The 17,736-nt window shown below is 33.0% G+C and overlaps 1 long non-coding RNA gene across 1 annotated transcript; it reads right to left on the bottom strand.

Annotated features, from left to right (window-relative positions):
• Positions 1-3,028: 3,028 nt before the first annotated feature.
• Positions 3,029-17,422, bottom strand: LOC141297909 (uncharacterized). The gene is made up of 3 exons (XR_012341485.1): positions 17,144-17,422; positions 4,903-5,157; positions 3,029-3,455 (listed from the first exon to the last, which is right to left on the bottom strand). It is a non-coding gene; the product is annotated as an uncharacterized lncRNA (long non-coding RNA).
• Positions 17,423-17,736: the final 314 nt, after the last annotated feature.

Raw genomic sequence — 17,736 nt, 5'->3', positions numbered from 1 at the left:
TAGTTTGCGATAGTTCAGAGAACATTCAAAAGGAACATTCCCATAATGTTTGCAAAATTATCAAATAGATTGTTCCCTTAATGTTTTCTTTAACGTTTAAAAACTGAAGAACATTCAGAAGTAAATGTTTTCATAACTTAATGGGAACATTAGAAAAATGTTTTCAGAACATATTTTGTCAGCTGGGGACTACCTGACTGGCAAACTCATGCACTGAGCGTTGAGAATGTCCTCGCTCTCAGTAATGTTAAGGGGCAGGTCATACAAGAGTAGGATGTTCCTTTCCTTGCCGAGGACACAGTCTGTTCATCATAGTTCAGAGACAATGCTAACACCAGCTTTCTGCTAAGCTCTTGCTCTCCTCTGAGTGTCTGATTGTCTGATCAGAGGCAGCGTTTCATTTGCTGAGCTGTGATCTCTGAGCAGATAGCAGAGCAGTGCAGGAACGCTGGGTTAGCTCCAAATTTTATTTCAAAGGTAGACGATCAATAAAGCCTGTTTTCATCTCCATGTGCAGAATAAGCATTTGATAACTCAACAGCAGGGTCATTCTTATTATGCAGTACAACTTTCAACAAAAAAAAGTGCTTGTGTTGAGCACATAAAATAAAAAAGGCATATCAGACATTTAGAAATATGCTGTGGTCAGACTCAGGTGTTTTAATTGCATTAATTATAACTTAGTTTACACAATGGCAAGAAAACGAGTAAGATGCCTAAGATGGATGGATAAAAAAATGAAGTTAGTCACTTACATAACCTTCAGCAATGAATAATAAATAAAAAGTAATTGCAGAATTGTGAGATATACAGTTGAAGTCAAAAGTTTACATACACCTTGCAGAATCTGCAAAATGTTAATTATTTGACCAAAATAAAAGGGATCATACAAAATGAAGAAGAATAAAAGAAGTTTGTATATAGTCCACTTGAGAAAATAATAGTTGAATTTATAAAAATGACCCTGTTCAAAAGTACATCCCCTTGATTCTTATTATTGTGTTATAGTATTGTGTTACCTAAATGATCTACTGTACAGCTGTTTTTTTGTTTTTTGTTTTTTGTTTTTTTGTTTAGTGATAGTTGTTCATGAGTTCCTTGTTTGTCCTGAACAGTTAAACTGCCCGCTGTTCTTCAGAAAAATCATTCAGGTCACGCAAATTCTTTGCTTTTCCAGCATTTTTGTGTATTTGAACCCTTTTCAACAATGAATGTATGATTAAAAAATCCACCTTTTCACACTGAGGACAACTGAGAGACTCATGCAACACTCACTGACGCTTCAGAAAGAAACACGCATTAAGAGCATAAGGGTGAAAATGTTTTGAATTTGAAAATAAGGTTAAATTTAACTTCTTTTGTCTTCTGGGAAAACATGTAAGTATCTTCTGTAGCTTCTGAAGGGTAGTACTAAAAGAAAAATATATGATATTTAGGCAAAATAAGAAAAAATGTACACATTTTCGTTCTGTTCAAAGGTTTTCACCCCTCCGGCTCTTAATGCATCATTTTTCCTTCTGGAGCATCAGTGAGTGTTTGAACCTTCTGTAATTGTTGCATATGAGTCCCTCAGTTGTCCTCAGTGTGAAAAGATAGATCTCAAAATCATACAGTCATTGTTGGAAAGGGTTCAAATTCACAAAAATGCTGGAAAACCAAAGAATTTGTGGGGCCTGAAGGATTTTTCTGAAGTACAGCAGGTAGTTTAACTGTTTAGGACAAACAAGGGACTTTTTTATAAATTCAACTAGTATTTCTCTTGTGGACTATATGTAAACGTCTTTTATGTGAAATATCTTATTCAGATAGGTACTAAATGAACCATAACATGCATTTTGTATGATCCCTCTTATATTGGTAAAATAACTAACATTTTGAAGATTCTATAAGGTCTATGTAAACCATTGACCTAAACTGTATATATAAATGGAGTTTTACAAGAAAATACAGTCCTACTTTCAGTGTTACTTGCCATTTCTTTGCAATTATTTGTGAAATTTACTTGAAACTGTTTGACCATACATTTTTTCCTTTTTTTTTTCCCCTTTTGTACTTTTATCAAACAGTAACCATTTTGTAAGTGAGACAAAACAACTAATAACACAAAGCATCTCAGAACTAATTAAAATCATTATTCGTGATATTTGTGCTGTTGTTTTGCCACCAAAATCATTCCAAGATCAAGAAATTAGCAAACACAGAATATTTCTTTATAAATCACCAGTTTTTTTTTACATTAATACATGCTGAAACCAAATGTTTGCTTAATTTTATGATATTAAAGGATTACTCCATATCCAAAATAAACATTTCTTGATGCCCATGTCTTTCTTTCTTCAGTTGCAAAGAAATTTGGTTTTTTGAGAGAACATTCCAGGATTTCTCCATATAGTGGACTTCAATGGTGCTTAACAGATTGAAGGTTAAAATGCAATTTTAAATAAGCTTCAAATAAAAGAATAAGGGTTTTATTTAGTGAAATGATCAGTTATTTTCTTAAATGCAAATGCTTAAGTACTCTGGTTCAAGACAGTTAAGGTATGTCGAAAAACTCCCATCTCATTTTCTCCTCCAACTTCAAAATCGCCCTACATTGCTGTTTTACCTTTTTTTGTAAAGGGCGTTTGACCTTCTTTGCATGTTCACTTTGTAAACACTGGGTCGGTACTTCTGCAGCGATGTAGGATGATTTTGAAGTTGGAGGAGAAAATGAGATGGGAGTTTTTCGATATACCCTAACTGTATTGAACTGGAGTACATAGAGTATGCATGCGCATCACAGAGCTAGGCAAAATGAGCAGTTAAGGTTAAAATATATCAATTGTAATTTTTTTTAATCATTTTGCTAGATAAGACCCTTATTTCTCAGCTGGGATCGTTTAGAGCCCTTTGAAGCTGCGTTGAAAATGCATTTTTAACCTTCAATTGGTTGAGACATGAACATCTTGGATGACACAGGGGTGAGTAAATTATCAGGAGTAGTCCTTTAATATAACATTTTGATAAAAGAGAACTAACGACTTCCATCTCTAGCCATTGAGTTTAATGTTTTATCCAGCAAGGTCAAAGACAAAAATATAGCATTTCAACAGAATAGCTAATAGGCAATTTTCATGTCCTGTTCAGAATATCCAGATGTAATTTCTGCAGCTAAACTCTTAGTTTACGCTGGTTATTTGTAGAGATCTGGCTTGTAAGATGCTGTCCCAGTCGCACAGGCCACTGCTGCTGAATCCCAGCCAGGAAAAAGTGCGTCAGTACATTGCGTACAATCCAGACTTCAGTCTTCGCTGAGACACAGATAGCATGCAAGTCAGCTGTAAATGTGCAGCGACACCAGAGCTCACGACAAGCAGCCGAGAGACGCGAGCAAAGCAAAGCTGAGAGCTGCAATGAGAAAACGCCTCATACACTGTCCCAAACATTTCTGTCAGAATGACTTCAGACTTGCAGATCTGTAGAGAAAAGCAGATGATTTACTACACTGAGTATTTCCCTTAATAACAGCCATAATTCATGACATGGTTATCATTAGTGAGCTACTTTACTGTAAACTATTTAAGCTATTCTCAATTTTAAAAAGATATTTCATTAAGATTCACTTTTTACAACATATATTTTGCATACAGTTGAGGTCAAAAGTTCACATGCCCCTTTCAGAATCTGCAAAAAGTTAATTATTTGACCAAAATGAGAGGGATCATACAAAATGCATATTTTTTTTTATACAAGAGAAAATAATGACCCCACTCAAAAGTTTACACCCCCTTGATTCTTAATACTGTGTTGTTACCTGAATGACTCACAGCTGTGTTTTTGTTTAGTGATAGTTGTTCATGAGCCCCTTGTTTGTCCTGAACAGTTAAACTGCCTGCTGTTCTTCAGAAAAATCCTTCAGGTCCCACAAATTCTTTGGTTTTTCAGCATTTTTGTGAATTTGAACCCATTCCAACAATGACTGTATGATTTTGAGATCCATCTTTTCACACTGAGGACAACTGAGGGACTCATATGCAACTATTACAGAAGGTTCAAACGCTCACTGATGCTTAGAAACACAATGCATTAAGAGCTGGGGGTGAAAACTTGAACTTGAATTTGAAGATCAGGGTAAAGTTTTATTGTTTTGTCTTCTGGGAAACATGTAAGTATCTTCTGTAGCCTCTGAAGGGCAGTACAAAATGGAAAAAATATGATGTTTAGGCAAAATAAGAAAAATGTACACATCTCCATTCTGTTCAAAAGTTTTCACCTTATGCATGTTTTTTCCATCTGGAGCATCAATGAGCGTTTGAACCTTCTGTAATAGTTGCATATGAGTCCCTCAGTTGTCCTCAGTGTGAAAAGATGGATCTCAAAATCATACAGTCATTGTTGGAAAGGGTTCAAATACACAAAAAACTAAAGAATTTGTGGGACCTGAAGGATTTTTCTGAAGAACAGCGGGCAGTTTAACTGTTCAGGACAAACAAGAGACTTATGAACAACTATCACAAAAAAACAAAACAAAAAAAAACAAAAACAAAAAAAAAAAACACAGCTGTGGATCATTCAGGTAACAACACAGTATTAAGAATCAAGTGTTTGTAAACTTGAATGGGGTAATTTTTATAAATTCAACTATTATTTTCTCTTGTGGACTATATGTAAACGTCTTTAATGTGAAATATCTTATTCAGCTCAGTACTAAATAAATAACATGCATTTTGTATGATCTCTCTTATTTTAGTCAAATAATTACCATTTTGCAGATTCTGAAAGGGGGATGTAAAATTTGGACCTCAACTGTATATATTTTTTTTTAAATTAAGTAATTTATTTTTTGCTCTATGATATGGATGGGTGATGAAACATGTGCACTTACATAAAATCTTAGTATTTTTTTTTAGTAAATAAACCTACTAGTACTTATTAAAATGGTTTGGAGACCAAAAATGACAGTCTGCATCAGTGAAGTGACATTGAGCGAGCAGGAGTTGTTTGGAGAGTCACGACCTGAAGTCCTCTCATCCGTTCACACATGATGGGTCACTGCTGAACTTTTGCCCAGATGAAGCCAGCAGCTCTTTGCCAACAGTACTGTACTTTTCATCAGGATCATCTTATGTACTGGGGCAAGATAATGTTCTGTTCAATCTGTCCACAGAGTTCATCTGACTGCAGAGAACATACAGTAAGAGGATTAAAACACTGGCGTACTGATGCTATAAATATATATTTAGATATTATATACACTATATATACACTGTACATTTGGAATTAATTATGATTTTTAAAAATGTTTTTGAAAGTCTATTCTGCTCACAAGGGCTGCATTTATTTAATCATAAATACAGTAAAAGTTGTGAAATAATATTACTATTTAAAATAACTGTTTTCTGTGTGAATGTGTTAAAGTGTTATTTATTCCTGTAAACAAAGCTGAATTTTCAACATCATTACTCCAGTCTTCAGTGTCACATGATCCTTCAGAAATCAATCTAATATTCTGATTTGCTGCTCAAGAAACATTTCTGATTATTGTCAATGTTAGAAACAGTTGTGCTGCTTTATATTTTTGAGGAAACTGTGATACATTTTATTTTTCAGGATTCTTTGATGAATTGAAAGTTCAAAATAACAGCATTTATTTAAAAAATAAAAACCTTCTGTTACATTATTAATGTCTTAACTGTCACTTTTAACCAATTTAATGCATCTTTGTTAATTAAAAGTATCAATTTCTTTAAAAAAATGATACTTACCCAAATTTTTGAATAGTAATGTATCACAGTTGTAACAATAATCAGAAATGTTTCTTCAGCAGCAAATCAGCATATTAGAATGATTTCTAAAGGATCATGTGACACTGAAAACTAGAGTAATGATGCTGAAAATTCAGCTTTGATCACAGGAATAAATTACTTTTTAACATATATTCACATTGTAATAATATTTCAAAATTTTTACTGTTTTTACTGTATTTTTAAACAAATAATTGCAGCCTTAGTGAGCCTTTAACCAGTAGTGTATATAATAATATCATAGATTTTTTTGTTTAGACCCCTAAATGTCACTGGCCCACCGCTTTTTTATGCTTTTTTTCACTGTATTTTTTATTTTTATTTTTTTTTACATATTTTAGTAATCATCATAAATGATATATCATTTGAAAGCTTTTTATTGGTCTCCTCCCCCTTAGTGGGCGGTGCCAAGTGCCATATTACAAAATATATTACAGTCTTTTAGAATCAAAACTTTTTATATTTTGACAAAATACACATGGTTGGAAAGGTCTGAGTCTCAAGATTCAATATTTTGTGATAGAAGTAATATTGACAGTAAAATTTAAACATTTGTGACAGAAAAATGCATTAAAAAATCTATTTTTGATGGCTGTTTGTGCTATAATGTCCTAAATAAAATCTAACAGGAACCTCAATTTTTTTATATCAACTTCAAATTTGGAACATAACTTATTTAGACATAAGGCTTTTATTTTATATCAATTTTGGATTGAAAAATATATTGTAAATGTATATAAAATAAAATAAAATGGTGCAGTGATTTTCCTTAACAGAAAATGTAAACTTCTATAGCTTTATTTTTGACACTTTAATATTTTGAAAAGATTCCACTTATGCAATAATCTGCAGATTGTCGTCTTTAAAACTAGAGTCCAACCTTAGGTCTTTACTCCAAAGCATTCATGAATTGTAACACTTTAAGTTTGGATAGTGCACTTTAACCTCTATGTTCAAAAATGGGAGGTGGCGCTTAAGGGGTTAAATTGTTATACAGTAATTAGTAAATGAAAGATTATTTCAGACATACACTGAGGTTCAGTTTTGTTATTAACCAGGTGTTTTGGTCTGCATGCTCATATCATTAAGTAAGTGTTTGTGTGTGTTTTCTGGCTACACGTGTGTGTGCACTAAAGGCATTAAGGCTAACATTCACCCAGGGACTAGTGCAGCTGATATGGATGACTCACTCTCTCTCTCCCTCTCCCTCTCTCTCTCTCCTCTATTTCTGGACTTTATCTCCAGGCTTTTAGTCCAACCGCCAAAAAAAGAGGGTGACGTGGTGTTGGGGTGCCTGGAGTCAATTAGGCTTTAGATGTTCTGTACACATCTCAAGAGGCAGGCGTATACATCCTCTCATAGCTTGCCATTTTGGCCTCACTTTGCTGTTTTGAATGTGTTTTGCATGCATTTGCGCTAATAACTGTGGATGATCTGTATCATCACACTATACTGTCTATATGACAGAAACCCATCCCAGCCAACAGGGAACATTCTCACAACTTTCACTAACAAGTTTTGATTTATGGAATGTTCTTACAACTTTATTAATATTTGATATATGTTCTCATAAAATGCTCTTATATCAGTATTTTCAGAATGCTATTTTTACTTGATGAATGTTCTAAGAAACATTTTTGTTATGTTCTATATAATAATAATAATGTTCTAATCACAAGATTATTGGACATTTGACCATTCTAAGAATATAAAAGTAACATTTAAATAATGTTATATTTTGGGTAAAAAAAAAACTAAATTCTTTTTGTAACCTTTAAATAACATTCTAATAAGGTCTGGAAAACCCTTGAAAATAGCAATATTCCTGAAGAGGTGCTTAAATGTGTAATTTTTTTCAAAAAGCACTTATCTTTTGACACAAAATTCAACAATTCAAAAAACATACTTTTTTCTCGCTAATTTCACTAAATGTTAGAAAACTAATGAGGAACAGATAAACAGATAAAACCAAATCAATTGAGTCATTTATGCTGGAACCGCTCCAAATGATTTAAACTCTACTTCGATCGTTCATTTCAAGCGATTCAATAGCAAAAACCAGATCAAATAAAAAGAACCATTAATTTTTGACATCGCTTGTAATGATTTTAAAAAGTATAGTGATGTGAGAAACAAAGCTTTTCGAAACTTCGAAATCAGTTAACATTGCATCCCAAAATGAATCACTGTTTCGAAGCGCTCCAATCGGTTCACGTATTGTGAATCATTTGATTCAGATCGGGACTTCATATCATACATCACAAATCATTTGATTTAGATTGGTACTTTGGAGCGGGTTTGTGATCATTTGACTGAGATTGGGAGCAGGGACTCAGACTTCGAAGGGGGTTGGTAAACATTTGATTTAAATCGGGACTTCGGAGCGGGTTCGTGAATTATTTTATTTAAATCGGAACTTCAAACCGCATATTGGGAATCATTTGATTGAGATTGGAACTTCGGAGCAGATTTGTGAATCATTTGACTTAGATTGAGACTTTAGATGATGTATTGCAAATCATTTGATTTAAATTGGGACTTCGGGGGGGTTGTGATTCATTTGACTTAGATTGGGACTTCAAATCATGTATTGCGAATCATTTGATTTAAATTGGGACTTTGGAGGGGGTTCGTCAATCATTTGACTTAGATTGGGACTTCAAATCATGTATTTTGAATCATTTGATTGAGATTGGAACTTCGGAGCAGATTTGTGAATCATTTGACTTAGATTGAGACTTTAGATCAGGACTATTCAATTGGCGGCCCGCGGGCCCAATGCGGCCCGCCAATCATCTTCGTCCGGCCCGAGGGAGCAGCAGGTGGCTTGAATTAGTTTGTCCACTAGGCGGCGGGCCAGCCAAAAAAGAAAAGCAAGAGAGCCAAGAACAACAACAGTCTACTGGAGATCGCAACATCAATAGACGGCAGATTTGACAAGGGCTTGTAGGGCTCCAGACTGCGACCAAATGGTCGCTTTTTTCTGCCGGTGCAACTAAATTTTGTGAGCCTTCGCACTAGCGCGACCACCGCGTTATTCAACTCATAAGCGCTGCGCTGCTATTTCTGTTTCATTTGAGAAACATTAAACGGCAAACGAAGCGAAAGAGAAACCAAAGCGCGCCACGTTTGAGCTGCGCAGCGCGGACCGTTTATCAGCTCGGACCGCAACGCAAACACTTGTCCAAGCTCAGAACAGCCTCGGGAACCAAAGTTGATTTCGCGACACTGTTACTGCACAGTGCTGCGAGATCCAGTGAAAAGTGTTTGAATTCGCCCAGAATGAATTAAGGTTGCTGAAAGATCAGTGAGAATCATTCAAATTCTGCTCAGAATTCTGTTATAAACAGCGCTGATGTAGGCTATGTCAGAAGTCACACCAACTTAAGCAAAGTCGAATGTTATTACATTATTCATTTCAGGGTTTGGACAACCTTTTGAGAGAGAAATTCAAGCACTTTTCAATGACTTTCAAGCATTTTGCACAACCATTTTAAGCACTTTAAAGCGCTTATGATCTTGAATGTTATTTTGATGGCCAAAATATACTTTGTGGTAAACAAACACTTATGTAAAATTAAAAACATAAAATAACGATTATAACCAGTATATGGCAATAATAATCTGTATATTTTATGCATATACAATTTATAGTTTATGTGAAGATTGTTTTAAAATCACCTAAATTAAAAGCTGTAATATATTTCAGAGCCTATTAAATGTTTGGCTTTCAATTCTATTGTAATGTTGAATGGACATGATAAATATGTAAAACTGAGAGAAAATTCATTTAATAGAGACACCAGTAGCAATATTAATATCAATAATTCATTAATAATAGGCTAAAAGATGCTATTAAACACATATTTAAAAATACTTTACTGTTTCTACCTTAATTTGGAGGTTAATTGTGAAATTATGACAGTATAAATATATAAATATGCAATTATTCATGATTAATTACAAAAAAATGTTGTTTTTTTGTTTTTTGTTTTTTATTGATTGACAGACAGCACCTTAACCTTTTATAGATGTTGGTGTTGGTAATATTAGTTCATTTTAGTGAATATGCATTTCAATGAAATTGTATAGGCACCCTAGAAAAAGATCGGGACGGCCCCCATCCCCTTGGCCCGCTTCAAATTTCCAGTTGGATAATCCGGCCCTCAAATGGATCTAATTGAATAGCCCTGCTTTAGATGATGTATTGCAAATCATTTGATTTAAATTGGGACTTCGGGGGGTTTGTGATTCATTTGACTTAGATTGGGACTTCAAATTAGAGCTGGGCGGTATGACCAAAAATTTATATCACGGTATTTTTCAAAATTATACGGTATCACGGTATATGACGGTATTTTTTTTTTTCATGCATGACTAGGTGTTAACCACATTTCCTAATAAATTAGAGAATAATTACTGCAGTATATTGGCTTACATTGACCGGACTAATATTAACCCAGGTTTGATTGGTCTCACAAAATGCTGCTGTTCACAAAGAAGTGACAGTGGCACTCATAATTGTAATGAGGTGAAGAAATCAGAATTCATGATTTGCAGTCAAAATACACAACACTTTATTGTGCATTCTTCACAAGTTCACATTTACAAGTCTACGCGTTTCTCTTCCAGCAGGAGGCGCTGTCAGAATGGTAGTATACAAAGTAGCGCAACAAATGATTTTGAAACGTGCAGCGCTCATATTTATTCAATGGATAGCCTTTTGAAGTTTCATCGCAATTCTTGTCTTTCAGTCCCCACATTTAAGACCACCTGAAATCATAATTATGACTTTCATAACCTCCTAATAACACTGCAGTCATCAATGAAAATTAAGAGCTTTATTTAAGACTTTCAAAAACAAACCTTACACAAAATACGTTTCTTTTTTATTTTTTTTCCACCATGTTCGGGGCACAAGAAAAATATTAAGGGACTAAATTAATATCAGCATATGAAGTATAATCGTCTCTCATTGTCTGAAAGAATGCACATCAGATGCTGAAAGTCAGTTTTTACTTTCACTTTAACATATTGATCAGTTTCCACGTTGCTTGTGTGATATCCATTGGCTTTAAAACATAAATATTAATAAAAATACAGTATATAGAAAAGACATATCTTTAAAATATTGCGACGTAACACCAACGTAAAGCGATTGTTTTTCTCTCACTGAAAGCTACATCTGTCTGCGCACAATGCGCCGATCTCTGCTCTCATCTCTGCAGACACACCCCCTCTTGAAATTTCGGCATTACAAGTTTTGCAAATCGCTAACCCTGGGTCTTTCTCAGATATACTGAAATACGTCCACACCTCAGATGTGTTGCTTCAGACAAGCACGTGCAAGCTGCGGTTTCTGTTTGCGTCAACATACGTGTTCCCAGCGCTTTGTACGCACACACTCACCAGTATTGGGGTATATGAAAAATGAATATCATTTAAAAAAAAAACACTGGTATCACACTTCAAATCATGTATTGTGAATCATTTTATTTAAATTGGGACTTCGGAGGGGGTTCGTGAATCATTTGACTTAGATTGGGACTTCAAATCATGTATTTTGAATCATTTGATTGAGCATGAGACTTTGGTGCGTGTATTTTAAATCATTTGATTTAAATTGTGAATTATTTGATTTAAATCGGAACTTCAAATCACATATTGGGAATCATTTGATTGAGATTTGAACTTCGGAGCAGGACTGTGAATCAATTGATTTAGATTGGGACTTCGGAGGGGGTTCGTGAATCATTTGACTTAGATTGGGACTTCAAATCATGTATTGCGAATCATTTGATTTAAATTGGGACTACGGAGGGTTTGTGATTCATTTGACTTAGATTGGGACTTCAAATCATGTATTTTGAACCATTTGATTGAGATTGAGAATGAGACTGGTGCGCGTATTTTGAATCATTTGATTTAAATTGGGACTTCGGAATGAATTTGTGAATCATTTGACTGAGATTGGGACTTCAAATCATGTATTTTGAATCATTTGATTGAGAATGGGACTTTTGTGTGCATATTTTAAATCATTTGATATAAATCGAGACTTCAGAGGAGGTTTGTAAATCATTTGACGTAGATTGGGATTTCAAATCGTGTATTGCGATTCCATTGAGATCGGGACTTTGGTGAGCATATCACAAATCATTTGATTTAGATCAGAGCGGGTTTGTGAATAATGTCATTCATTGAATGATTCAAATCAAATGATATGTGAAGTTCCAATCTAAGTCAAATTATTCGCAGTCCACGCTACGAGTCCTGATCTAAAGTGATGTTCGCAAATCATTATTGAGATCGGGGCTTCATCATTTGATTTAGATCAGGAATTCTGAGCGCAAATCATTTGATTCTGAACAAGACTTTGGAGCATGTATGGCAAATCATTTGCTTCAGATCAGGATTTCATAGCAATTTCGTGAGGTTTTTTTTCTTAAAAAGTAGAGGACATCAAAACAAAACAAAGAGAATAAAAAAGAAAGTATACACAAATACAAATCTAATAAGAAAATGAAACATCGTTTTACTATAGTAAAAGTGTAGTACTAGTACTTTGCATGTGCTTTGCTTTATTTTTGCCATTTTTATCAGCATATTTTTATTTATCAATTAGCCTTTTATTAGAATTTGAAAGAAGACATTGTTTGATAAGTGAGATTAAAAATTAAAAAAGTAGTGCTTGAAAGGTCATTGAAAGTCCTTGATTTTCATTTTTATGTGTCTGTATGAACCCTGTAGAACGCTGTAAGAAATGTTTTTGTAACCTTTAAATAACGTTCTAATCAAAAAAAGAAAACTGGACATTTTAACATTTTAGTAACATTTCAAAACAATGTTCCCACAACGTTGTTATAACCTAAGTTTTGCTTTTACACAATTTTTTAAATTTTTTATCTACAGCTCAGTTTTCTAGAAGTTTCTAAACTTCAGGACCTGGTCGTGAGCAGCTTCTTCACCCGGGTTCTAGACATCATGACCCACTGAACGCCAGAAAAGGTCATCTTTCATCCTAAATCTGAACACCAGAGCGCCACATGCACCCAGTTCTCACAGTTTCAGATCTATTAGTAAGTTTCAGGATGACACACATCAGTTCAGCTGATGACAGAAACAGTGAGTCAGCCTGCAGGGAGGACAGACAAATCCCTTGTGTTTTTCAAAGCTGATCTTTAGACTTTTGCAATTGAAATATTCAGCAAACTAAATGTATAATGTAAACATGTTCCTGCACACTTATGTTGGTTTCTATAGTAATAGCATGGAAATGCTTCCAACTGGACTTTCTCCCACATCTAGCTGGGACCAGAATAGAAAGAGAGCTGACAAGCAACTCAGGACCACTTATATTTGATCATTTTTTCTGGTGAAAATAGTATGACAGTATATTATCCCTGAGGAAAAACCTCTGCCTACTAGTCTGGCTGCTGGACAAATCTACAAACACAGTACTGAGAAGAAAGTTATTAATTGAATTTAGTACATAGCTACTATATATAATATTGACTCCCCTGCTCACCAAAGCTGCATTTATTTGTTCAAAAACACAATAAAATTGTCTGTATGTATGTATATATATATATATATATATATATATATATATATATATATATATATTTATATTTTGAAATGTTAAAATGTTATGAAAATCATGACGTAATACAAAAATATTTCACATTATTGCTTTTTTTTTAGGTTTTTAAGTTTTTGAACAGTAAGATTTAAAAAAAAATTAAGTAGTACAGTGCAATTTTAAAATATTTTTATTATTTAAAATGACTGTTTTCTATTTATATATATTTAAAAATGTAATTTATTCCTGTGATTTCAAAGCAGTATTTTTAGCATCATAACATGATCCTTCAAAAATCATTCATAATTCTGATTTTCCACTCAAAAAACATTTATTATTATTAATATGTTAAAAAACAGCTGAGTATTATTTTTTTCTGTTTTTTTTTTGATTAATAGAAAGTTCAAAAGAGCAGCATTTATCTGAAATAGAAGTCCCTTGTAACATTATAAATGTCTTTATCATCACTTTTGAGCAATTTAAAGTATCCTTTCAAAATAAAAGCATTAATTCCTTCGATTTCTTCCAAAAAAAAAAAAAATCTGACTCTAAGCTTTTGAAAGATATAATGTATAATGTTACAAAAGCTTTTTATTTCAGATAAATGCTGATCTTTGGATCATTCTATTCATCAAATAATCCTGAAAAAAAAAAATGTATTCAGTTTGTTTTTTAAATATTGATAACAATAATAAATGTTTCTTGAACAGCAAATCAGCATATTAGAATGATTTCTGAAAGATCATGTGACACTGAAGACTGGAGTAATGATGCTGAAAATTCAGCTTTGATCACAGGAATAAATTCAATTTTAAAATATGTTTAAATAGAAAAGAGTTACTTTGAATAGTAAAAATATTTCAAATTTTTACTGTCTTTGCTGTACTTTGAATCAAATAAATGCAGGCTTGATGAGCAGAAGAGATTTCCTTAAAAATTCCCTTTTTACTGTATTTTTTTATCAAATAAATGCAGCCTTTGTGAGCAGAAGAGACTGCCATACATTTGTACAGTATATGCATTTATATTTCCATGTAAACATGGTTATACTTCTCTCTGATGCAAAGGATTCGCTCTGCACATTTTATACCAAAGTAAGCCAATTTTAAAACCACTAAAGACTGGTTGGTTTAAAGCTGCTGACAAATGCTAATTCAATTCTTCAGGCTCACAAAACTTTCCTCTGTTGGGTCTGAATAAATGGCAGGTAATAAATGGCTAGAGACTCCGTATGTGCACTTTGGCTTAATCAATAACTCTGGGAGTAATATAAGCCGCTGATTAAACTCCACCTGTACAGATAGCAGGCAGCTCAGCTGATGGAGATACTGCTCCGGCAGATCCCTTATCATCAGCCAATTTATGAGCCATTTATTGTGATAGATTCTCAAAGCGCTCTGAGGTACTTACAGCTGCGTGACTGAGACGTCCTTTATAACCAGTACTTATCAAAGGCCTTGGAAAATGTACATATAATGATCTACAGATAGTGTGTGGCATTACAATTTAACCATTCTGGTTAAAACAATACCAAAAAATCCAGTTAAAATAATATTAATGTAGATGGTACAGAAACCAAACCAAACAAAGGAAGTGTTTAATAACCAAATTTCACAATGAAAAACTACACTACCCAGAATTCTTCAAAAGATCAGCCAATCAGAGAGCTGGAATAGTCATTAAACACTGCAGATGAACCAAGTCTGTCCCCCTGCTGTCAGACTACTTTTGTGTTCAATATGAATATTTTGCAATAAGCAATAAACAATATTATTTTATATTTGTAATTAATGATTGCGAGTATTGTGATATTTACATTTACTTCCAATTTACATATAAAATTTACATCTGCAATGTAATTTATTTATTCATAAAATAGTTTTATGAATAAAAATTCAAAATATTACTCATTAAAGCATTTATGTGCATAGTCTTATAGAATATCTAATTTCTTCTGTTTTTCAAACTCAGAAGTAAACATGTTGAAAATGCACTATAAACAATATTAAATATATAAAATATAGTAATAGTAATATAGTAATATTTTTAAAATGTTAAATATTTTTATCAACACTGTATTGTATTTTTTGCATATAGACATGTATTTTTTTATAAAACAAAAATATAATATTTTATATTTTGAAATATAAAATATAGTCATATTTAAAAAAAATGTAATATTTAATACAAGATAAATGTTTTATTAACACTTTTTTATAAAACAAATGCTATTAAACAAAAATATTATGTTTTATGTTTTGAAATATGAAATATAATATTTAAAAAAATTAAATATTTAATACAAGATTATTGTTTTTATCAACACTGCATTGTAATAATTTTTTGCATATAGGCATTTATTATTTATAAAACAAATGCTATAAAACAAAAATATTATATTTTATATAAAATATAGTAATATTTTTAAATTGTTACATATTTAATATAAGATAATATTTTTATCGACACTCTATTGTAATATTGCTATAAAACAATATTTGAAATATAAAATGTAATTATATTTAAGAATTTAAATATTTAATAAACAGATATATAATTATCAAGACTTTAATGTTTTAATTTAATTGTATTGTAAAATAGTTTAATTAGAATATTAAATATAAATATTTTATCAACACATTTTTAAAAGGTTTAAATAATATTTTATTTAAAACTATTTTAAAGGCATTGATGATTAATAAGTCATAAGCAGTGTGTTTTAGATTTTAAAATATACAATATAGTTGCATTTAATTATTACTAGTTATATATAAGTATATTAATTGAATAGTATTCTTAAATATAATTATATTATTAGTAGTAGTATTATTATTATTCAGTCTTATTATAAATATTTAGTATAAGATGAATGTAGATAGTTTACACAGCTTAATTTCATGATTTATTTAAAATAACGTTTTATGACAACTGAGCAAACTACTCATCCACTGTGTTAAAAATAAATTTGTGCAGAAATCATGCAAATTGCATACAGTTTTAGGCAGTTTATAACGTTGGATTTGAGTTAGGTTACATTTTGAATGTAAATTGAGTAAATTAAATTTCAAGACTAGTTCACGGCTACAAAACAGGCCTCAGCGAGTGTTATTTACGGTGGCCGAGAGAGGCCACCGTAGGGTTATTGTGTCGGAGTCTCTGCTGATCTTCATGCACTTGCAATCGTTCTCACTAGTGATGTGCGATACCACTGGTTTCCTATCCGATCCGATACCAAGTAAAATGAAGGCGAGTATCGCCGATACCGATCCGATACCGATACTTTGCCCAAAAATAACTGTTTGGGAAATTAAAGTAACAAGTGTCCTTAAAAGTGTCACTTCATACTGAATACGAGTTATATTACGGGTTTTTGTTTATTGATGAAGAATTATCATACAAAAAAGAGCCAACTTACATAGTTATTGACAGCATCTGAGCATGTATATCTCAAACGCCTGCCTGAACATCTTAACAAATGTACTGTTAAGTCCAATGCAGCCTTGTCAATGTAATTTAAATGATCTACTCTGCAGATAACCTTACCTAACTACTCTAAATCTGGGCCGGCTGAATTGTTGTGCGATTATCTCAGGGACACATTTTACTCCAAGCTGAACTATTCAGACATTTTGTTCATTTAATTATTTCATTACTTATTTCATATAACCAAAGTTCTAAACCAAATTTGTTTTAAGAATTCAGGGAACTGCCGTAGTTTTGTCACAAAAACCCAAGCCCCCAAAATACAGCCACATCGCCACATTTTCTCCCTCTGTACCTGGATAGTGCCTGCCTGCTGCACCAAAGGACTCTGAAATCGATGTCTGTCTCGCCCTAGCAGCACCTGTGCCTCTCATTTCCTCCTCTTCTGACCGCCTTGTCATGACGTCGTCATATTCTGTCTTGTGTAGATGTTTAATTAGGTTTATGGTATTACCACAGTACCTCACTGTTTTGTAACACGTGTCACAAAACACATCGTTTGAGTTTATAGAAGTGAAGTTTAACTTCGCTTGCGTTCACCCATATCCAACCCGCCGGACTGACAGCGTCACTGAACAACATGTGCAAGCGGACTGAGAGGCTACTAGCGTGCTCTGCAGTTGTACAGTGCCATTTTACGCACATGACTTGGCAGGCGGAAGAACAAGTAGTTCTGACTAACTTGGCATTATTCAGATAAAATAGGGTAATTGTGGTTACTTTCCTCTGTATTTCTATTTCCAATAAACTACATATTTGCTCCAAATTACTGAAAAATCGATATTTTGATCAGATAATCGATTCTAGAACATACAAAGCTGGTATCGGAGATATCGATATTTTAGTATCGATCCGCACATCACTAGTTCTCACACTGCATCTGACCTT

This window comes from Garra rufa, chromosome 22, assembly GCF_049309525.1.
Source record: "Garra rufa chromosome 22, GarRuf1.0, whole genome shotgun sequence".
NCBI classification, from domain to species: domain Eukaryota; kingdom Metazoa; phylum Chordata; class Actinopteri; order Cypriniformes; family Cyprinidae; genus Garra; species Garra rufa.
Note: the sequence above shows the minus strand (reverse complement) of the source record. Positions and strands in the feature narration are given on the sequence as shown.